The sequence below is a fragment of the Aulonocara sp. 'chitande type north' Nkhata Bay genome, linkage group LG15, assembly GCF_057382095.1.
Source record: "Aulonocara sp. 'chitande type north' Nkhata Bay isolate Kocher_YH1m ecotype deep benthic linkage group LG15, A_spYH_male_GT1.1, whole genome shotgun sequence".
NCBI classification, from domain to species: Eukaryota; Metazoa; Chordata; class Actinopteri; order Cichliformes; family Cichlidae; genus Aulonocara; species Aulonocara sp. 'chitande type north' Nkhata Bay.
Window position 1 is genome coordinate 42,829,616 of NC_141358.1, and position 22,710 is coordinate 42,852,325.

The 22,710-nt window shown below is 40.5% G+C and overlaps 1 pseudogene across 1 annotated transcript; it reads left to right on the forward strand.

Moving 5' to 3' along the window:
- Positions 1 to 253: 253 nt before the first annotated feature.
- Positions 254 to 21,993, forward strand: LOC147313761 (spastin-like; annotated as a pseudogene). The gene is made up of 5 exons (XR_015125058.1): positions 254 to 770; positions 872 to 986; positions 18,586 to 18,607; positions 18,707 to 19,556; positions 21,988 to 21,993. The product of XR_015125058.1 is annotated as a spastin-like (transcript).
- Positions 21,994 to 22,710: the final 717 nt, after the last annotated feature.

Genomic DNA, 22,710 nt, shown 5'->3' on the forward strand with positions numbered 1-22,710 from the left:
CAGAGGACCCCAAAAACCCCCATAGACACCACCTTCATCCCTCTACGACACTTACTTTTCGAGTTATTCCAATTTGTTACGGTCGGCTACTGGCTATTACCCCCTAATCCTAACCCTTAACCGTAACCCCCTAACCCTACCCTACCCTAACCCTGTTGTCACGAAGCGCCAGAATTTTTATTCTATGAAGCTAAAGCGTTGTGTTTTGTCCCAAAGAAAGAGGACTGCATCACCTTTAAATGCGATTTAAAGCCTAAACGTTTTCGTTTATGACTAGCTTACCGTGTTATGACTGAGAACAGGGGGGAAGTAGCGCGAGAGTAATGTCGACCAAAACAAACGCAAGTAAGCCCAAAGACAGCGCTGAAGTTATAAAAAACATCCACAAGCACGCGTTTGAGTATATATCCAAGGCACTGAAGATCGACGAGGACGACACAGGTGAGACGAAGGAGGTTGTGCAGTGGTACAAGAAAGGGATTTCTGAGCTTGAAAGGGGTATTGCAATAGAGCTCACTGGGCATAGAGAGCAGTATGACCGAGCAAAGAGACTTCAGGATAAAATGGTCACCAACCTCACCATGGCAAAAGACAGGCTTACCCTTTTAGAGACGACACTAGTCTCTAAAAGGAGAAATGACCCCCAAGGGACATCACGTCATGCTCTTCCACAGCCAAAGTCAGCTCCTAAAAGTCAACCCGCAGGTGTTTCCACCACCATCAGACCCTCCACTCCTGTAAGACCTTCATTAAGACTAACTGATGCAAAGGTTTGTGGGTTTTTTTGGTTATTTAATAGTGCAGGCACATGCCATTTGAAGCTACCTTTCTAATGTGTAATGCTTTCTGGGACAATCTTATTCCTGCTAAGACAACCGCTCGGGTGGGAAAAACTCAGAATGGAAGACCGGCAGCTGTGAAACAGCCCCCGAAGAGGGATATGAAAAACTTCAAGAATGTGGACAGTAAACTGGCCAACTTAATTAGTGTGAATGCTTGAAAAACATTCACACTAATTAATCAGAAGAATAACCTTCGCTATCATTTATATACGTTTATGATGTTTTGCTGTTACCAGCAGTGCTAACGCTAGCTTCAATGCCAATGCTAGCAACAATGCTAACGCTAGCTATAGTGCTAACACTAGCCTTAGCAGTTGTTAACTGACAAAAAGAATATTCCTGTGATATATCTTGGCGGTCAGTGAGTGAGACAAAAGTAAGAAATGAGCTTTATTATTGCCATTGTGGCTCAGTTTTAACAGTAATAAGAGTGCAAGCGCTAGCAGCATTGCTAATGCTAGCTGCAATGCTAACGCTAGCTGCATCGCTAACACTAACTGAAGTGCTAATGCTAGCCGGAATGCTAGCGCTAGCAGCAATGCTAAGGCTAGTAACAGTCTAACAGTAGCCTTACATAAGTGGAAATACTTCAGGTAATTAGTTTGAATTATAAAATTGCTGCTGTGTCTGTTTTATTCTATTTTTATTTTTTATTCTTTTATTTGGTGTGCTGTATTATTCTATAACCTGCTGACTATGAGTTCAGTGTATCATGTCGTGTGGGCTTTGTATTTCTGTTAGTCTGATAACACTGTACAGACAACTAACATATAATTTCTCGTCTTACACTTTCAGGAACTTGACTGACACCTGTGCTTTGCCTGGTAGGTGTGCACATACTGTAAGAGAAGTAGACCAAAATAAAAAAATAATCTGACTAATATAAGCTTTGATGGGTTCAAACTTTGTGCTAAACATTTTAAACACAATTTTATAATAAATACACATAAGTGCAGCTTAATAATTGGGCTAAAATATTTTTTTCGTACATTTTTGTAGTCACACTACATGTGATTAGTTAATCATATTTGTATTTAAAAATATTATTGCTGAATTTAATTAAATATTTATTCTTTTAAAAAGTGCCCAATTATGCAACTTTTTGCACATGGCAGCCAACAACAGTTTAGCTTGAATATTTGTTTTAGTAGTCACAATTAGTTCAAACAATTACCATGTGATTTCATTTTAATACAATTATTATTTTTTCTTCTTTTTTGTTCACAGTGTGCAGAAGAAGAACAAGGACCAGATTTCCAGTCTTCTCTCTCATATCCCAACCCCTCTATCCTCTGTCCTTCTCCACCTGTTCTCTCTGCCTTCTTTCCATCTGTATTTCACCCTGTGGTTTGTGCGAAATTGTGCCAAACTAAGAATCTTATTGCGGTTTGATTTAAAGCCGTGTCTCTCCTGCTCTGTCTGTTCTCTCTTCTAAATTTTCTCTCTACCTGTTTTTCATTCTGGGCTTGCTGCTAAGTTGTGCCAAGCCTATAAAGAGAGTGCATAATATTCTCTCAACTGAAGAACAAACTGTCAAACGAAAGACAACTGTTTCAGACAAATAAAAACAAAGACAACATCTCCTGGTGTGTGCCACTCTTATCTTGTGAACATATTTTCTAAAGACTAAGAAACACTTGCAAGTGTGTGAAAATGCCAAGGAAGCAGAAAAAGTCACAAGCTGCAAAACAACGCTGGAAGAAGTTTGATGAGCTTCCATGAGTTCCATGAGCTTCACTGTGAGGCCGTCACAGTGATGTGGCAGGACTAGAGCAGGGCGATATGGCCAAAAATATTTATCACGATATATATTTGAAAATTTGCGATAACGATATAACTGACGATATAATTGATGCGAGACAAAATAGAACTCCACAACATTACTAGCGCAAAAAGACAACCTTCCATTTATTTTCACTTAAACAAGAAGCTGGTTTTTATGTACATTAAAGCTTTATAAAAATGTAACGGTGCAAATGCAAATTCCTTGCTGAAAGTTTAACCAAAAGGCATTTCCAGTAGAAATGGGCTGACATATCCTGAGCATAACCATGTATAATATCCACTGAAGTTAAAAAGAGGTGCTTTGCAACATTAAACTGCAGTGTGCAGTACGTATTTTTTGGACCATAAGGTGCACGGGATTATAAGGCACATTAAGCGAAACAAAGCAGTCAGATAAATCAAACTTTATTAAACTCATTCTTCTTGCTTCATCCACTTCTGTACCATTGATTCATTAATGTTGAATTCTCTGGCAGCTGCTCTATTCCCATGTTGTTGCAGTATATTAATGACTAACCTCGTATTGTGGATGGATTATCTCAGTTGTTCTCCTGACTGAAGTTTGGTCCGTTTACAGCATCCTGCCATGCGATTGCATTTGTCTCTAACCATGAGGAACCTTCACGTTAACTTTTATAAGTGGAAAAGTGTTAGTGTTCGTCCTCCAGCTTCACTGTTTATGTTATGCTAACATAGCTGTGTCGCTAGCGATCACGTAGCACATCATTATATACCAGCTAGCCCAACTTCAGTAACCCTACAAACGTCACTGCTGTTTAGTTTCCTGTCTTCATTTATGTTGGAAGTGATAGCAGAGCTGTACGTTTGATTTTTTTCAGAAATCTTTCAGTCAGAACATGCAATATCATGCTTAGGTAGCTAGCGAAACTAGCGAGCTAACTTCCGCTAGCTTCCTGCTAACTCCGTTAAATGTAATAAATTTTGTTTTCATGGATGCCTGGAAGTTAAACTTCATAGTTACACCTGGTAAAGCAGCAATGCTTATCGTTTTATTAAAGATGAAAGAATTTAGACAGTTTTTAACTCTCAGTGATGCTGCAGTGTTCGTTTGACCAGAAGCACACGGAGTTTAGGACCCAGATTACTCCCAGATTTAAGAGCATCTTAGTCCGACAAATACGACAATAACGACGGCCGCATGCATGTTCTGCAAAAAAATGTGCTTTGTCGTGTATCTGACGGACAAACACCAAACGAGGTTCCACATCACTGAAGTTGCACCATTTTTACAAACCAATTCTGGTTCATCTGTTTCACTCAACAATCGGCCATGTGCGTATGAAAACAAAGGCACTGCGCATGCGCGTTTTACTCATATTCTATCGTGACATTTCATTTTCCTATCGTTGCCTAACATTATACCGGTATTACCGTGAACGGTATAATATGGCCCAGCCCTAGGCAGGACCATCTCATGCAGAAAGAGTGAACCTTGAAAACCAGCCCTCTGTTACACATGTCTGTGCATCTCACAGCCAGGCACATCCTAAATATGGAGACTCCAGAAACAAGCAGTGCACATGTAACTCACTCACATTTCTTGCATTCCTTCATGAGAATGAAAACATGACTACAGCTGACCTTAATCTGGTCTTGGATAAAGGTAATGTGATGTACAAAGAGGCCAAGAAAAGATTTCCTAAAAATATTCATTTGGCAACCGACGAGCTGCCAGACAAAGTTGATGCTCGCAGGTCTATGTATCATGTCAACATGACACAGCTTTCCCGGTATGGGACATCTGAAGAACCTCCAGAGGAGGCAGTAGATACCTTTCTCAGCTTAGAAGCAGGACTGAGCTGCCTGTTGTCAGATGTGCAGTATGCCTTATTGATTATGAGTGGATTGTGTATCGCAGCGTTCAGATCCACATCAGGCAAATATGGTTTCTTTGATCCACACTCCAGAACACCCAGTGGTCTTCCTCTACTACTACAGTCACGTAATCGTGATTCAGCAGTGATGCTGAAATTCACACTCCTGAGTGACATGATTAAGAGGCTACAAGATTCTTATGAAATGATGGAGATATCACCCTCTTGTAACTATGAACTGAAGCCTGTGCAGTTCTACAGTATGAGCACAGTCAACCTAAATGATACTATCACAGACACAGTCTGCAGACAAACAGCTGCCACTGCTGTGGCACCTACTGACTCTGATACAACTGTTGATGAAGCAAACCCCTTTACTCCAAGGAGAAACACAACCACTGGTCTGACTGAAAACATATTTTGTCAAATGTCCATTTGTACGCCACTGGTGAAACAAAAAGAAGTCCACATGACTCAGTTCACATCATATGAAGATCAGAATGAACCTCCTAATATACCAACTGAAGAATTATGCAGTGAATTAAGTTTCCTTCCATCAAGGGATGCTTTTTCATGTCAATCAAATGCTGCCATAAAAAATGTTGCTGCCTGTGATCTTTCTGATATAGTTTTACAAAAACTGAAAAAAGTTAATCAACAACAAAGGCACAAAATGAAAAGAAGATTAATGGCATCAGAGAAACCCAGAAATCAGAGAAAAGAAAACCAAAAAAGGAAAGAACAACTAAAGTATGCTTCAAATAAAGAGTACAAAGAAAAGAAAAAATCTTGCACAAGCGAGGCATATAAACCAATCCTGAAGTTAGACAAAAACAACAACAATATATTAAAAGACGCTACTGTGACAATGCTGAATTTAGACAAAAACAAAAAAATATATATAACTAAAAGGTATCAAGAAAACCCTGAATTCAGAGAGAGACAGAGATCTCGAGTGACTCAGCGTTATGCACGTGACGACCCATTCAGAGTAAGACACAAACAACTAATGAAACAACTAATGCGAGACAGGTATCAAAGTAATCTTGCATTCAGGATTATGCACAACATGAGATGTGCAATGAAAATAAAAAGGAAATACAGATGGGTGAACAGACAAACCCAAGAGAGTGACAACAGTGTGATCAACGAGGCCATATCTGTGTTAAAATCACAAATCAAAGCTGAACCATCATAGCCATGTACTGTATGTTTTAAGGCTTCATTTCCAAACCAAGTGCGACCCCGCACAAGGTCAAAGTATGTCAAAAACCCACGTGTGGTTGCAACATGTTTGACAGGAAGGTTTGTTCATCTTTGTGATGAAAACTGCAGAAATGAGCAGTGCAATGTGCCTGATGAGAGAAAGAGAGAGTGGATTTGTCACACCTGCCACGATCATCTTAAAAATGGATTCATGCCAGCACTTGCTGTTGCCAATAAACTGGATCTTGCTGATATTCCACCTGAACTGTCTGATCTCAACATACTGGAGAGACATCTCATAGCCAAGTGCATACCATTTGCCAAGATCATTCCTCTTCCCAAAGGCAGACAGAGAGCAATTAGAGGAAATGTGGTCTGTGTCCCATCAGAGGTGCACTGTTGAAGCACTACCTCGATTGAGAATTAATTCTCAGGTGATGAGAGTAAAACTGAAGAGATGCTTGTCTTACAAAGGTCATCAGCTGTTTCAGACTGTAAGCTGGTCTAAACTTGTGCAAGCACTGCATAAACTCAAGCAGATTCATCCACAGTATAAGGATGTGAGCATCAGAGATGATGCTGAGCTATGTGACCCAACACTTCCTGATGAAGATGATGATGATGATGAAAACATGAATGAGGACGATTATGATGAGGCTGATTTAATGGAAATTGACAGCTGTGAGAAAAATGCACTGAGTGAAGCACAAAATAAAAATGAACAGGACATTGACATGTTACCCTGTGATGGTGAACAATCACGTGAACAGATGAGAGATGATTCAGAGCAAGAAGATGGACTGACTAATGGTGGTTTTGCACTCGAGTCCTGTTTGCAGCCCCCTGATGTGGCTGAGGAGATATTATGTTTCAGTGAAGGAATCTACTCTGTTGCTCCTGCAGAGAGAAACAATCCAATAAGTTTTTTCAAAACACCTAAACTGGAGGCCATGGCCTTCCCTGTGCAGTTTCCTACAGGTCAAAACACACTTGATGAAAGAAGGTTGATCAAAGTATCCCCCAGTGGGTATTTCAAATCAAGACTTTTCTGCATTGATGATCGTTTTGCCAAAGACACAAACTATTTGTTCTTTGCACAGTTTGTGACTGAAATACACTTGGCTACATCCAGCATGACAATACAGTTAAGGAAGGCAAAGCCTCTGACCAGAGATGGGAGAAAAATAACCTCAGGCATGTTACAAGATAAACATGAGGTGGAGAAACTGGTGCGAAATAAAGACGCAGTGAGATTCATGCAACCTCTGAGAGGAACCCCAGCCTATTGGGAGAAAACCACAAGAGATCTTTTTGCCATGATCAGACAGTTGGGAACTCCCACGTTCTTTTGCACATTTTCGGCCGCTGAAATGCGCAGGCCTGAAGTGATTGAGGCAATAACAAGGCAGCAAGGTGAACAAGTGAATTTCGAAGGACTCGACTGGTCGGCAAAGTGTGACATCCTGAGAAGCAATCCTGCGCATGTTTGACAAGAGAGTTGAAGCATTATTCAGAGATTTACTCTTATCTCCTGCAGAGCCACTTGGCAAAGTCATTGACTACTTTTACAGAGTTGAGTTTCAGCACAGAGGAAGCCCACACATACACTGCCTCCTGTGGGTAGAAGGTGCTCCTGTGTTTGAGGAGGATGATGAGCAAACTGTTGTTGATTTTATAAACAAATACATCACAGCTCAGCTGCCTGATCCACATAAACAACCTGAACTGTACAAGAAAGTAACAGAAGTGCAAAAACACAGTAAGAACCACACAAAGACGTGCTTTAGGAGTTTAAGCTCCGGGTGCCGTTTTGGTTTTCCCAAACCACCCTGCAATGAGACAATGATCACAAGACCCAGTGAGGATGATGCACTGGAAGTAGAAATAGCAAAGAACAAGCTCAGACTACTGAACCAGCTGCTGAATGAACCTGAAACTGCTTCCATGAGTTTAGAGCAGCTCTTGGCAAGATGCAAGTTGACACATGCAGAATATGAGCGATACCTGAATAAAATGAACACAAGGAGTACGATCATACTAAAGCATGATCCAAAAGACTCTTGGATAAATGGCTATAATCCACATCTGCTTGAAGCCTGGAACAGTAATATCGACATAAGCTTTGTTTTAGATGCTTTTGGTGCTGCAAATTATTTAATGAAATATATATCAAAAAAAGAGGGCGGGCTATCTGAGTACCTGAAAACTGTCATTGAGAACTCCCATAAGGACAGTGTAAATGAGTGCGATGAAATGAGAGCCGTCATGCAGGCATATTCAAAGAAGCGAGAGATCAGTGCACAGGAGTGTGTTGCTCGTGCATGTGGTCTTCACATGAAGCAATGCTCACGTGCTGTAATATTCATTCCAACTGATGATAATCCTGTGAAAATGAGTCATCCCCTGTCAGTTCTGGAAAACACAACACCTGAGTCTTCCAATGTTTGGATGACATCTTTGAATGACAAATACAAAGCCAGACCTGAAACACCAGAGTATGAGGAGATGTGCATGGCAGAATTTGCTGCTACTTGCAGGATTGTCTATGGCCAACAGAAAAAAGGTAAAGATGTTTTGCCTCTTCTCAATGAGATGGGATTTGTGCAAAGGCGCAAAAACGATAAGCCTGCTATCATCAGATTTCACCAGTGCTCACAAGAAAAACATCCAGAGCAATATTACGGAAGACTGCTTAAACTGTACCTTCCTCATCGTTCAGACCACGAACTGAAAACACCATCTTTGCCAACCTATCAGGCTTTCTATGGTGCTGGCTGTGTACAGCTACCAGATACTGACCGTCTTGAGTACGTGCAACACATTGTCAAAAGAAACAGAGAGAAATATGAGAAAAACGGTGAGGAGATCGAGAGCGCTGTTGAGGAATATGAGCAGAACAGAGGTGTGACTGACGAATGGTGTAATCTGGCACCTGAATCAGATCTCGTAAGGTTGCCACTTGTTGAACAAGAAAGAGAGCGAGACAATGAAAATGAACAGGAAGATGTGACCGACTACAGCAGTCAGGCTGATGCTTCAACAGAAGTCAGAGCCATCAGGGAACCCCCTGCTATTGATCCCACATTGTTACGTCAGATGTTTCAGAATCTGAACAAGAAGCAAGCCTGCATATTTTATGCAGTTAGAGACTGGTGCATTAAAAGAGTCTGTGCTCTAAATCCAGAGCAGTTTTTCTTTTATATTAATGGTGGTGCTGGAACAGGAAAATCACATCTTATCAAATGCATCTACTCAGAAACATCTAAGATACTGAGCAAAGTGCCCAGATATGCAGACGACGTTGACATATCAAGACCCACTGTCCTGTTAACTGCTTTCACTGGGACTGCAGCTTTTAACATTTCTGGAACAACACTGCATTCTCTTCTCAAGCTGCCTAGAAGCTTAAAACCTCCAATTCAGGGACTTGGCAATCAGCTGGATGAAGTCAGATCAGAACTTTTGAATGCTGAAATAATCGTCATTGACGAAGTGTCTATGGTGTCAAGACATCTCTTTGCATATGTAGATGCAAGACTCAAACAGATCAAAGGGACTCGGAGACCCTTTGGAGGCATGTCAGTTATTGCTGTCGGAGACTTCTATCAGCTACCCCCAGTGCGACAGTCTAAACCTCTCTGTGTGCACGACCCGTCCGAGATCGACCTGTGGCGGGAGCATTTTCAAATGATCACTCTGACCGAGATTATGCGTCAGAAAGATGATGTTGTCTTTGCTGAGATGCTGAACAGAATTCGTGTGAAAGGAAAGTTGGATGAGCTTTGTGAAGCAGATAGAAATTTGTTGTCACAGGCCATAACTGAACCAGCCCTTTGTCCGACTGATGCGTTGCACATTTTTGCAACTAATAAAGAAGTGGATGCACACAACTCTTCAACACTGGCTCTGCTCCATACTCGTATCATTGACATCCATGCAGATGATTTTAGAAAAGATCCTAGAACTGGCAGAATGGCACTTCAAGACAGACCATTCAAAGGAGGTAAAAACAAGTTACCAGACACACTGAAAGTTGCAGAAGGAGCTCGTGTCATGCTCACCAGAAACATTGACATACAAAATGGTTTGGTTAATGGAGCTTTTGGAATACTACTTAGAGTAGTTCACTCTGAAAACGACCAACACATCATCAAGCTTGTACTTAAAATGGATAATGAGACATCTGGAAAGAATAACCGCACACCAGCAGACGACATGGTGTACATTGAGAGAGCAGAGGAGAATCTGAAGCAGAAAGGAGTGGTACGAAGACAGTTCCCAGTGAAGCTGGCCTTTGCATGTATAATACATAAGGTACAGGGTATGACAACTACATCAGCTGTTGTCTCTCTTAAGAGCATTTTTGAGCCCGGCATGGCCTACGTAGCTGTCAGTAGAGTGACGTCTCTCAGTGGACTGTATCTTCTTGATATGGAGGAGAAAAAAATATTCACCAACCCAGAAATCACTGCAGCGCTTGAGAACATGAGACAAGCCAACCTTGATGACATGATGCCTCTTCTACACGTGAGACAAACACTGAGCAGGTCAGACGTTTTCACCATTGTTCATCATAATACAGAGGGACTGCCAGCTCACATTAATGACATCAAGAGTCACCATGAATTGTGTCTAGCAGATGTTTTGTGCCTAACAGAAACACACCTGCGGGGCTCTTTTGTCGCAGAGTCTCCACTTGAAAAATTACAATTTGTTCAAATGCAACAGACACCTGTCCTACACAAACTTTCCCCAGATGGCAAACAGAAGTGGTGGTGGAGTTGCTGTTTATGTGAAAAGTGACATTCAAGTGCATGAAAAACAGTACATCCATAATGTAACTGACCTTGAATTTCTGGCTTTAAAGGTTGAAGCACCAGTCAGTGCTCTGATTGCAGTTGTGTACAGACCTCCAGACTACACTCTGAGGCCATTCCTGAAAAACCTGGTAAGCCTATTAGACTCATTAGAGATCATGGACTGTCATCCCATCATAGTTTGTGGTGATTTTAATGAGAATGTTTTATCCAGTGCAAACAAACCAATCCTGGAACTGTTTGAGTGTAGGGGATACGCACAGGTCATCACTGCCCCTACCACTGAGAAGAACACACTGCTTGACCTAATTTTCATTTCTCAGCCAGAGCGATGTCTCCATTCTGGAGTCATGAAGACCTACCATAGTTACCATGACCCTGTATACTGTGTATTGTCCTGTGATAAGATAAGATAAGATAAGATAAGATAAGATAAGATAAGATAACCTTTATTAGTCCCACATGTGGGAAATTTGTTTTGTCACAGCAGGAAGTGGACAGTGCAAAAGTTATGAGGCAAAAATTAGAATACAATAAGAATAAATACAGTACACAACTGTACAGAATAGAATAAAATAAAATACTATATACAGTAGAATAAAATAAAATAAATATACAATAAGATAAAAATAGAATACAAATACAAATACTATATACAACTGAGTAAAAATACAACGATGACAGAAAGGATTATTGCACTTAGTATTATTGCATATGTATGGATGTGTGTGCTTGATCAGTTAAAGTCTTTATTATGGAGTCTGATAGCAGTGGGGAGGAAAGACCTGCGAAATCTCTCCGTCCCACACCGTGGGTGCCGCAGTCTCCCACTGAAGGAGCTGCTCAGTGCTGTCACAGTCTGCTGCATGGGGTGGGAGATGTTGTCCAACAGGGATGACAGCTTAGCCGCCGTTCTCCTGTCACTCACCACCTCCACTGGGTCCAGAGGGCATCCTAGAACAGAGCTGGCCCTTCGGATCACCCTGTTCAGTCTCTTCCTGTCCCCAGCAGAGATGCTGCTGCCCCAGCAGACCACACCATAAAAGATAGCAGAAGCCACAACAGAGTCATAGAAGGTCTTCAGGAGTGGGCCCTCCACTCCAAACGACCTGAGTCTCCGCAGCAGGTACAGCCTGCTCTGCCCTTTCCTGTAGAGGGCGTCTGAGTTATGAGTCCAGTCCAGTCTGCTGTTCAGATGAACACCAAGGTACCTGTAGCTGTCCACAGCCTCAATGTCCATACCTTGGATGTTCAGTGGTTGCAGTGGAGAATGCTTGTGCCTGCGGAAGTCTACCACCAGTTCCTTGGTTTTACTGGCGTTGATCTGGAGGTAGTTCAGCTGGCACCAGTCCACAAAGTCTTGGGTCAGACCTCATGATTCATGATGATTCATGATCTAGATCTTTGAATAGAAAGTAGAACAATATTTAAAAGTTGACTTAAGAAAAAAACGCCCTGCATTGCAGTATAATGTTTGAATTGTTTACATAAAATACAATTACATGAATTAAGTAATGATATCAGTAAAAGATGACAATTTTATTTATTACAGAAAATCCAAAATTCACTAATAGTAACCTATAAATGTCAGAAAAATCAAATATAGCAGTTTAAAATGAACAGTGTAGGCATATCCTCTCTGCAGCCAGGCTTCAACATCCTGCCAGGCTGCCCCAGTCTCACTGTGGCTGGGAGGGAGGGAGGGTGGACCAGAGGATTGCCCACACAACAAATAAATGTTCAACAGCTTCTTCATTGTTTCTGAGAGAACAACAATGACTAAAGGTTGCTTTTTAAAAAAACAAACAAACAAACAAACAAACAAACAAACAAACCTAATTACAGCAATAATGACAGTTAAGCCACTTTATGTGTGCCTCTATTTTGAAATACTATTTACAAAAATTTTATTATTTTGGTTTGTTATAAACTTTAACCTTTTTCAAAAGTATACGATTATATTTTTGGACAAATTTTTCTATGAAACATACATTTTTATGAGCTTTTATCATGTTTTGGCCAGTGCAATCATCAGGGTGGGTCTGGGTTGATAACTGCACATTTCTGGCCAGAAATGTTTCAGCAGTGTTACATATGTACTACATATGTAACACTTGCTTTCTGTTACCAGCCGATACCCTACTTTTGTACAGACATTGGATGGTGTGAGGTTGGGGAGTTTGGGGGGGGGTGTTAGGTTTCCTTTTTTTTTTTTTTTTTTTGTTAAGAGAGACACAGTCCTCCTGTGTCTTCTCCAAGCTTCACATGTAAAATCCAACAGTGTGAAGCACATAGCAGCCAGAAACTGTAATGCCACAGATCAGAGAGGCTTCATCATCACCATCTTCATCGCCGTACGATCAGAGCGTGAGACTTCACATCTGGAGCACAGGAGAGATTAGTCTTCCTTCTAGCTTGTCCCACAAGCAGTCGGTGAGATTTACTCACAACAAAAAGGGTTAATGACATAATTTCCATGAAAACATGTATTCATTCTTTGTAAAGTGTTTAAATTGTGTTTTCACTTGACCTTAGGAGTGTTAGAGTGTATTGTAATGTCTGTACTCAGGTGTTTCCCTCTGTGATCCATCCCCTTCAGAGCTGAGACACTCAGGACTGAACAGACTGCACAGTTTCTGTGACTGAGCCTCCAAAACACCTTCTTTGAAACCACACATGATAGAAGGGCTTTATATTTGCAGCAGCACTACTACAGGTATTCAGTTTATTACAGGATGTGTTTGTTTCTTAGGACCAGCTCTGAGTGCACACTACCTAACATATACACCTTTCTGTTCATTACAAACCAACTACTCTGGATCATATGGCCAGTTGGCAGGAATGTTGCTGCAGGAAAACATCCCTGGAGATCACCATCATTGTCAGACTGATTGTGCCTCTGTGCAGTGTCAAGATCCTCCCTAAATGAGTGTGTAAGTTGACATTTTCATTATTTTATTCCCTTTGACAAGACAAGTATCACTGATATTTACATTTACAACTATATATGTTCCCGTTTTCTGCTCTTCTTTTAAAGTCCTCAGCTATCCTGCTTCTGTACTGCTTGCCACACATCAAACACTGGCCGGATGACAGGGAGGATCCACTCTGAAGTCACTGGACATGATGAGGATCATATGGGACTTCATAGTTTCACAGAAACGTTGTGCTCTGTGATTACAGGTTTTAAATGGACATAATGACTGCCTCTCTCTGATCAACAGGCTAAAGGATTGTTTTCATTGTTAGTGCTCTGTACAATGTATGCTTATTTAATATTTCATCACAGAGCAAACCTTTATTTATTTAACATATTTTTATTTTGTTTTAATGTTGAATTAACTGTGGGGATTTTTTTTAAGTGGGCACTCGAGCTGTCATATGACCAGAAATGTGGTAACTGGAATTCAAAATCTGCTGAGAATGAAACACACACAAAACCCCCAAGAAAATTCAAATTCATTCCATGTAATCCAATCTAAAACATTTTAAACTGCTGAACAGCAACACAAACAGTGTTAAAAAACAGTGTTAACAGAATGATTATGATGATTTTGTACCAAGGTTTCAGGTCACATGGCACACCTTGTCACGGTTCTGGGTCCGTTGGACCCAGTATTTTGAGTTTATTATGTTTTGGTTTTATTTTGCATCATGGATTGTTTTCTTGTTCTCTTGTGGTTGTGGGGATTATTATTATTATTATTAGAGTTTCATGTTTCTATTATCCATGTTTTAGGAATTGTGGTTTCATGTATAGTTCAGTTCCATGTGTCATTTTCTGTCTCTGTGTTGAGTCCATGTCTCTGAGTTGTGATTCATGTTTCCTGTTTTATTGTGAAAGTCTTTGTCTTATGTTAGTGTGTGCAGCTTTGTTCCCCATGTCTCATTAGCCCTGATCTCTCCCAGCTGTGTCTCCCTCCTGTTGCCGATTCCCCCGTTACTACCCTGTGTATATAAGCCCTGTGTTTTCCCATGCTCGGTGTCGCGTCGTACCATCAGATTATGCCTGTGTGTTTCGGTTCTCCATATTCCATGTTCACTTCATGTTTTGTTTTCGTACCAGCAATAAAGCTGAGGTTTTTAAGTTTCAAGTTAGTGTCTGAGTCCTGCGTTTGGATCCTCCTCTCCGCCTGCCCGCACACAGAGGTGTGGACTCGAGTCACATGACTTGGACTCGAGTCATTAATTTTATGACTTTAGACTTGACTTGAAAAAATGTTCTAAGACTTGTGACTTGACTTGGACTTTTACACCAATGACCTGGGATGTGAATTGGACTTGAACCGGTTTACTTGAAAAGACTTGATATTTCACCCCAAATCTAAAATTTAACATGCATATTATATAGAGATTGAAAATGTGACGTCATTCAGGGGTAAAACCGCAAAGAATTCTGGGAACTCGTGGCAAGAGGTACTAGCGCACGCAGGCTTTCAATTGAAATCAGTCACACAGCGATAAAAAGAAACACAAAAATGTCAAGAAGCTGTTGTATTATTAACTGCAATAACCGGTCGCATGACAGCCACGGGAAGCCGACGGGTAAAGAGATCGGTTGTTATCGGATTACGTCGTTGAAGATACAGTGGGGCAAAAAAGTATTTAGTCAGCCACCGATTGTGCAAGTTCCCCCACTTAAAATGATGACAGAGGTCAGTAATTTGCACCAGAGGTACACTTCAACTGTGAGAGACAGAATGTGAAATCCATGAATTCACATGGTAGGATTTGTAAAGAATTTATTCGTAAATTAGGGTGGAAAATAAGTATTTGGTCACCTCAAACAAGGAAAATCTCTGGCTCTCACAGACCTGTAACGTCTTCTGTAAGAAGCTTTTCTGTCCCCCACTCGTTACCTGTATGAATGGCACCTGTTTGAACTCATCATCTGTATAAAAGACACCTGTCCACAGCCTCAAACAGTCAGACTCCAAACTCCGCCATGGCCAAGACCAAAGAGCTTTCGAAGGACACCAGGAAAAGTATTGTAGACCTGCACCAGACTGGGAAGAGTGAATCTACAATAGGCAAGCAGCTTGGTGTGAAAAAATCAACTGTGGGAGCAATCATCAGAAAATGGAAGACATACAAGACCACTGATAATCTCCCTCGATCTGGGGCTCCACGCAAGATCTCATCCCGTGGGGTCAAAATGATCATGAGAACGGTGAGCAAAGATCCCAGAACCACACGGGGGGACCTGGTGAATGACCTGCAGAGAGCTGGGACCAAAGTAACAAAGGTCACCATCAGTAACACACTACAACGGCAGGGAATCAAATCCCGCAGTGCCAGACGTGTTCCGCTGCTGAAGCCAGTGCATGTCCAGGCCCGTCTGAAGTTTGCCAGAGAGCACATGGATGATACAGCAGAGGATTGGGAGAATGTCATGTGGTCAGATGAAACCAAAGTAGAACTTTTTGGTATAAACTCAACTCGTCGTGTTTGGAGGAAGAAGAATACTGAGTTGCATCCCAAGAACACCATACCTACTGTGAAGCATGGGGGTGGAAACATCATGCTATGGGGCTGTTTTTCTGCCAAGGGGACAGGACGACTGATCCATGTTAAGGACAGAATGAATGGGGCCATGTATCGTGAGATTTTGAGCCAAAACCTCCTTCCATCAGTGAGAACTTTGAAGATGAAACGAGGCTGGGTCTTCCAACATGACAATGATCCAAAACACACCGCCCGGGCAACAAAGGAGTGGCTCCGTAAGAAGCATTTGGAAGTCCTGGAGTGGCCTAGCCAGTCTCCAGACCTCAACCCCATAGAAAATCTGTGGCGGGAGTTGAAAGTCCGTGTTGCTCGGCGACAGCCCCAAAACATCACTGCTCTCGAGAAGATCTGCATGGAGGAATGGGCCAAAATACCAGCTACTGTGTGTGCAAACCTGGTAAAGACCTATAGTAAACGTTTGACCTCTGTTATTGCCAACAAAGGTTATGTTACAAAGTATTGAGTTGTATTTTTGTTATTGACCAAATACTTATTTTCCACCCTGATTTACCAATAAATTCTTTACAAATCCTACCATGTGGATTCATGGATTTTTTTTTCACATTCTGTCTCTCACAGTTGCAGTGTACCTCTGGTGCAAATTACTGACCTCTGTCATCATTTTAGGTGGGGGAACTTGCACAATCGGTGGCTGACTAAATACTTTTTTGCCCCACTGTAAATTGTTCGAGCCATGTTTCCGAAGTAACAAAGAGGCGACGGGTGGCCTGGATTGCAGCCATTCAAAGACCAAATATAACGTCCCAGAACACTCCAGCTCACAGGTTAGTCTGCTCCAAGCATTCCCACAAAGGTCAGTCTTCTGTTGTAGTTAATGCGTCATTTTTCTTAACATAATTGGTGATATAGGTTACAAGCAAGTCTGGCGCTGAACAGAAATTCTCGCGCTATGCTCCTTTGTTTATTGTGCATAAATAGTGAATTGTCCTGACACAATATTGCGTTTCGCTTCTGTTATTATGGTACATTGACAAAAACATATACTTTTATTCACAGGATAAAACAGTTGTTTTGTATCACTAACTGCCCAGTACGATTACAGCATACAGTATTATTGTCACTGCTACATTTCTGTAATGCTACCAGAAATTATTTCCACTACTAATTAATTACCCTTGAGCTCAAAGGTCCTATTAATAAACGGTTAACGAATGTGTATTTATGAAGACAATTTGTGAGACTGGTAAACTTATGATAGGTACGATGGTCTTTACTTTCTACACGGTGCATTTCAAGGTCCTGTACCCATCCGGCGGTAAACTGTACCTGGGCTTGTTGCAGTGACCGGAAGTTACTAAACTTCATGAGTGTATGCACTCACTCCAAGAACCATATGATTATAAATATGCATATAAATATGCTACAATGAGATAGCTGACTTCATCTAACTAGCAAATGTTGTCCAGGCTACGTAGGTGATGCAGTTTTTTTAAATATGTATGATATTTTTGTCATGCGATTTTAAAGCCGGTCCTACAACCGCATCCAAGAATAACATGCAGCTTATCTCAGAACTGTCGGTGAAAATTATTCTAGGAGCTAGGTTTAATTGAGCTGCATTTTAAAGAGGTGCAATTTCACAATTTGTGTATATTTTCTAAGTTCACTATTTTGTATGTGTTGAGAAAAACACAGATTTTAAAATTACATGGTCTAATATTTACATTTAGCATATAACTGCAACATTATTTTTTCATTTGTTTTTTTTAAAGACTCGAAAGGACTTGAAATTCAAAGTTTCAGACTTGTGACTTGACTCGGACTTTTACACCAGTGACTTGAGACTCGACTCTGACTTGCCTGACATTACTTGAGACTTGACTTGAGGATAAAGACTTGAGACTTACTTGAGACTTGCAAAACAATGACTTGGTCCCACCTCTGCTGACACACCTAGTGTGTAGTGTGGGGTATCAGCTGGTAAGTATAGTTTTTTTATATTTGTGTCCTTAGAGTTCAGATAGATAAAGCCTTGTGTATAATAATTAGTCATAACCACAACTCAAAGTCAGGGACTAACTAAATTTGGGACTTTGTGTCTGAGCCCAGGTTAAAACAATGTGTAAAAAAGCATTTAGTGGCATGGCTGAACAATGCTGTAAACTATTGATACTTATTTATCCATGTTCACAAAAAGGACTGTGTTTATTTGATTATTTGCATGTGTTAAACTGTGTCACCACCTTAGGCTTTCATTTGAATTTACTCACAAATCTCTATACAGTACACAAGTTTGTATTTTCTCCAGAATGTTTGTTCATCTTTTAAGTTCATTTCAATTAGAAGAATATGAACTTTTAGTATTCATTCAGATGTTTTCTAACTCTAAATTTTCTTTTGTCATTACTCATCTTTTTATTATTTACATTTTAAACATGTTTAGCTTTTTTCCAACTTCTTCTGTGTGAACATCAACTTTCAAAAGTTCTGCACTTTTGTTTTCAGGTTAAAAATTCTGTATTTTCCAGCTCATTCAGAATTTTTAACTTAACATTCAGCAATTAATTCATTTCAGTGCATACATTCAGATTCAAGCATTCACACTGCAGTTTCTTCAGAAAATGCCCTTTCTAGTTATGAATGAAATTGTAGAAAGGTATCAGAAGCATCACAATCAACAAGACATTTTTCCCTGGGTGAAATTTAAAAAAAAAAAAGTTTTGCACATTTAAAATATTTCTTCTGTTCACTGCAGTGGAGCGACTGTGTCATTTGATGACATCGCAGGGCAGGATCTGGCAAAGCAAGCACTTCAAGAAATTGTCATCCTTCCTGCCTTAAGACCTGATCTCTTTACTGGTCTGAGAGCTCCTGCACGTGGCTTGCTTTTATTTGGCCCACCAGGAAATGGGAAGACCATGCTCGCCAAAGCAGTTGCTGCAGAGTCTAATGCAACATTCTTCAACATTAGTGCTGCTAGTTTGACCTCCAAATATGTGGGAGAAGGCGAGAAGCTCGTACGAGCACTCTTTGCGGTTGCAAGAGAGTTACAGCCCTCAGTAATCTTCATCGATGAAGTGGACAGCTTGCTCTATGAAAGGAGGGAGGGGGAGCATGACGCCTCTCGCCATTTAAAAACCGAGTTCCTCATTGAGTTTGACGGGTTGCAGTCAGGAAGGGATGACAGGGTACTTGTAATTGGAGCAACTAACAGGCCCCAGGAGCTCGATGAAGCAATATTAAGGCGCTTTGCAAAAAGAGTATATGTGACCTTACCCGATGAGAAGACAAGATTTACGCTGCTGAAAAATCTTTTGGGAAAGCACGGGAGTCCACTGAGCCAAAACGAACTGTCCTGTCTTGCAAAAGTGACTGCAGGATATTCAGGGAGCAATTTGACAGCATTAGCCAGAGATGCTGCACTTGGCCCAATAAGAGAGTTGGGACCAGACCAAGTCCGTATTATAGCTGCTGCTGAGGTGCGCAACATTAAGATGAAAGAATTTGAGGATTCTCTGAAGCAAATCAAACCAACTGTTAGTCCAGCAACTCTTAATATGTACACCAAATAGAACAAAGATTTTGGTGGTCCTTCTTCAATAAATGCATTCATTAAAAAAAAAAAAAGGAAAGGAAAGTGGTATTTATCTTCTGAGTCTCATCAAGTAATTAAACATCGAGCAATTAAGTATATTTTTCTAAATTGTTATTCTAAGTAATAAATTAAACAAATTAAATAAAGAAATTGTCATCCTTCCTGCCTATATAAAAAAGGGGCAGGGACACCACCACCCGGCCACATCGATGGCCCGTGCATCTCAGGCTACCAGCTTGCTGGTGGCCTGCTCTTACACAAAACCTAACCCTAACCCCAGCTCCCCCTAACCCTAACGCCATGTCGGGTGTCTAACGACCCAGCAGGGCCTGCTGAGTACAGTGGTGGTGGAATTAGCCCGATCAGACACTCCTATCTGCAACTTTGAACTTTTTATTCGGTCAAATTTTAACCGATTTCAACCAAGTCCAGAACCGTTGGTGCTATCGACATGGGGTCTTCACCAGGGTGTCCGGAGGACCCCAAAAAACCCCGTAGACACCACTTTCATCCCTCTACGACACTTACTTTTCAAGTTATTCCATTTTATTTGGTCGACTACTGGCTATTACCCCCTAACCCCCTAACCCTAACCCTGGCCAATTGGGAGAAAGAAGTATTAGCCAAATGTGGGACGAAACCAAAATGTTATCTCAGATACTTAGATGACATTTGGGGTATCTGGACGGAATCACGTGAGGAATTTGATAATTTTGTGGAAATTCTCAACACACACGATCCATCAATTACTTTGAAGAAGGAATTTGAGGAAAACTAGATTGATTTCCTAGATACCACGGTGTTTAAAGGACCGGATTTCTTAAAGACACTTAAGTTAGATATTAAAGTGCATTTTAAAACAACTGATACGCACGCACTACTCCACAAGAAAAGTTTCCATCCGACACACTGTTTTAGAGGAATTGTGAAAGCACAGCTTTTACAGTTCGATCGGATTTGCACGAGACGAGTGGAGTTTTTTGAAGCAGTAAGGGCTCTTTTTAGGGCCTTGAGGAACAGAGGTTACCCTAGGTCCTTTCTTAGGGAATGCAAGACCTTTAAGGAATCTAAAACATTGGATGATCGGAATTTGATTCCACTGATTACAACCTATTCGAGTATTTCCAAGGTTTTAAATGGGAAGTTTAAAACGAATTTTGACACGGTTCCAGATATACAGCAATTTGTTCCTTCGTCTAAGGTTATCACAGCCTATAGACGGAATAAAAACTTGCGGGATTTTTTGGTTAAAGCTAGATTACCATCTTTAACTTTGCGGAAACCACAGGTGTTGGAATCCCAATTTGTTAGACTTAAGTTCATCAAGAGTGTTGAGAAAAAAGTGTTTCGAGTTGAGCAAGGTTTCAGCACCAACTCGAAGAATTGTGTATATGTCATTTTTTGTTCAAAATGTGGTGTTCAATATGTTGGAGAAACCAAGAATACATTGTCCACACGTATGATGCAACATCGATACAATGTGAAGAACAAGAAGGCAACAGAAACTCCTTTGGTTAAACATTTTTCAATTCATGGTGAAGAAGCGATGAGAATGGCTGGCTTGCAAAGAAATGTGAAGTGGACGGATTGGGAACGTAAAAAGAAGGAAAAGTATTGGATTTTTTTTGTTAGGTACCAAAGAACCATCTGGCTTAAATATGCAAAATTGATTCAGTTTCTATTTTGACCCAACTCCGGATCCCAAATTGTTTGTCCAACCCTATTTGGAATTTACCCTAGTCTGGTCCAATTTTGTATCATCCTAACCCTTTATCCCCAACCCGGGTCCTTTTCCTAACCCTAACCCCTCCCCCTTTTCACCTTTACCTCCTATCTCCTCCCACTACCTTTCCCTAACCCCAACCCTTTCCCTTACCCTAACCCCACCCATGATCCTTTTCCCTAACCTTTCCCCTAATAACCCAAATTGGCTTGATGTCTAACTCTAATTCTAAGTTTGACTTCTTTAAAAAGGTATATTTTTTCCTTAATTAATTTTATAAAGTACAAATGTTAAAATATATTAATCTCATTTAAAAGGGTTACACTAATAACAGTAAATTCATTATGATAACGTCAAGGAATAAATATTAATTTATATACTCAAATATTAAATAAGCATTAACACTAATAAATAAATAAATGTAACTAATATAATGAAATAATTTTTTTTCAATTCATATAATTCATCATAGTACAAATAGATGAACACATACAGAGTCAAACCCTAATTTTATAAGAAGACAGGGACACTGAAACAACATTAATAAAAAAAAAGAACTGTATAAAACGCATTACAGACCGGAGAATATAAAAGGAGCGCAGGTAGGAGAGAGAGCTCATTCTGCTTTCGATGACCGAACAGTGCACATCTCCAGCAGCCAGCCATTGTTTTGAGCGCTTGGATTTTTGTTGATTTTGTTTTCTTTCGTGCCTCACAGGCCTGAGGGAGACCTCTTAAGGTCGAAACGTTGCCTGAGGCACGTTTTAATTTTTTTGAACCGGAAAACACGTTTTTTTTTTGTATTTAGGGATTTATTTAAGCCTTTGTGTTCTCTTTTAGTTGTTTGAGCCCCTTTTGGATGTTTTCTTTTTTGGTTAAAAACAAACCTTGTTTAGTTATTTTTTTTTTTTTAATTTTTAGTAGAAATGTAAAAGAAACAGCCGAACAGACAGTTTTTATTTTAAGGGATTTTTAAGCCTTTTGGGCTCTCTTTTAGTTGTTTTGAGCCCCTTTTGGGTTTCACTTTTAGTTGAAAAAACAATTCATTTTTTTACATTTCATCTACATTAAAAGACATTTACAAATTAAAAAATAATTAAAAACCACCCGTCATGGCTGACGAGTGGCAAGAAGTCCGCTACGGAAGGCAGCACCAGCGAAGGACCGTGCACTTGTGGCTTTCCAGCATTGCTGGGGCCCCAGTCCTTTCTCAAATTCTAACCCTAACCAGGGGGGTCCCTAGGAAAAACAATGAAAAACAGAAAAGACAAGAAAGTCAACAAACAGAAAGAAAGATAAGAAACATAAACAACAAAGGACGGGATGTCAAACCAAGCAGGGGGTGCCATGAAAACAAAGAGAAATATAAAGAAAGAAAAACAAATAAGACAAAGAGACAAACAAGAGAAACAGAGAAAGCAACGAAGTAAAACAAGTAAGA